At 27.8% G+C, this 2,008-nt stretch overlaps 1 long non-coding RNA gene across 1 annotated transcript; it reads left to right on the forward strand.

Annotated features, from left to right (window-relative positions):
* The first annotated feature begins 814 nt into the window (after positions 1-814).
* On the forward strand, positions 815-1,223 carry LOC142234751 (uncharacterized). The gene is made up of 3 exons (XR_012721705.1): positions 815-856; positions 916-1,039; positions 1,102-1,223. It is a non-coding gene; the product is annotated as an uncharacterized LOC142234751 (long non-coding RNA).
* Positions 1,224-2,008: the final 785 nt, after the last annotated feature.

Here is a 2,008-nt window from a genome sequence, read left to right on the forward strand (position 1 = left end):
AAAAGAAAATCATTGGCGCCAAATCATGACCATTTTAACCATACAGTAGTTCATTCTTACTATTTTTGGGAATCGTACAAAAATTTGCATTTGCTTTAGCTCATATCGAACTTTATACTCACGTTTAGTTCATAAAATATTTGAGACATACTTAAAATAACGAAAATTTCATTGGGCTGTGGAAAATTTCGCAAAATGTAATAAAATTTAACTACTAACAAATATTTTTTATACACCCAGAAAAAAGTGCCTTCGAAACTAAAGAAAAAAATTTTCATCAATATAGTTTATCCACTTTAGTTCCATTAAGGTAAATTTTTGTGAGAAATAATAAAATTTACTCGTTTCAGTAAAAAAATCCTAAACTGTAAGTTAGGAATAGTTCATTAACTAGAATAAGGCATGGGATTTTACTCATACTATTTTCTTCGCTGGGTATAAGAATTTACTACTGAACAAGAAAATTTTATTCACCGATAACAAAGCATTCGTAAAAATAAACAAAAACCGAACTAAAACCAAGTTTCCTCAAAATTAGTAAAATTTCTTATAAAATGATAATTGCGACTTCCTTTATAATAGAAAGTTTTTCATACATACGAACAACACTTGGCATAGAAAAATATTTTAGTTCATTCGTACTAAGAAGTATGCAATCCTTTCAAAACTTAAGGAAACACACTTGTTAGAATATAGGAAATTTTCCTATATTTCTATTGTCTACCTGTAATCGATACCTGTCATCGCAATCGATGTGTTTGCGCGTGGGTGTAATCGATATGTTTGCGCGTGGGTTGTTTTTTTTGTTGGAATCGCGTTGTTGTGGTATACGGAAAGATTGTTAAAAAATAATATGGTAAAATAATATAATAAATAACAAATAAAATATATAAAATATTTATTATTTTAAATTAGTGAGAAAAATTTTCTTTTTTTGAAAATAAATCTATCAATGTTCGTGATGGTATATAAAGAAAGAAAACACCAGCAGAATAACAACCCTTTCATTTGTCTTCATTTTGGAATCTTCAATTATCAGGTAATATTCAGTGACACTAACCTTTTGTAACAAAAATGGTTTATGATTTTTTATATTTGTAGGTATTGAAATTGTAAAAGGAGGACAAAATGGTTAGGCAGCAACTTATTAAAAGTGAAAAGTACAAGAAGAAGAAAAAGTGCGTTTTACAGTTGATAATATCACATGGAAATTGGAAACAGCACCCAGAAAAAAGTGCCTTCGAAACTAAAGGAAAAAATTTTCATCAATATAGTTTATCCATTTTATTTCCATTAAGGTAAATTTTTGTGAAAAATAATAAAATTTACTCGTTTCAGTAAAAAAATCCTAAACTGTAAGCAGTTAGGAATAGTTCATTAACTAGAATAAGGCATGGAATTTTACTCATACTATTTTCTTCGCTGGGTATAAGAATTTACTACTGAAAAAGAAAATTTTATTCACCGATAACAAAGCATTCGTAAAAATAAACAAAAACCGAACTAAAACCAAGTTTCCTCAAAATTAGTAAAATTTCTTATAAAATGATAATTGCGACTTCCTTTATAATAGAAAGTTTTTCATACATACGAACAACACTTGGCATAGAAAAATATTTTAGTTCATTCGTACTAAGAAGTATGCAATCCTTTCAAAACTTAAGGAAACACACTTGTTAGAATATAGGAAATTTTCCTAAATTTCTATTGTCTACCTGTAATCGATACCTGTCATCGTAATCGATGTGTTTGCGCGTGGGTGTAATCGATATATTTGCGCGTCGGTTGTTTTTTTAGTTGGAATCGCGTTGTTTTGGTATACGGAGAGATTGTTAAAAAATAATATGGTAAAATAATATAAAATATATAAAATATTTGTTATTTTAAATTAGTGAGAAAAATTTTCGTTTTTTTTTTTAATAAATCTATCAATGTTCGTGATAGTGTATAAAGAAAGAAAACACCAGCAGAATAACAACCCTTTCATTTGTCTTCATTTTGGAATCTT

Source organism: Haematobia irritans, chromosome 4, assembly GCF_050003625.1.
Source record: "Haematobia irritans isolate KBUSLIRL chromosome 4, ASM5000362v1, whole genome shotgun sequence".
NCBI classification, from domain to species: Eukaryota; Metazoa; Arthropoda; class Insecta; order Diptera; family Muscidae; genus Haematobia; species Haematobia irritans.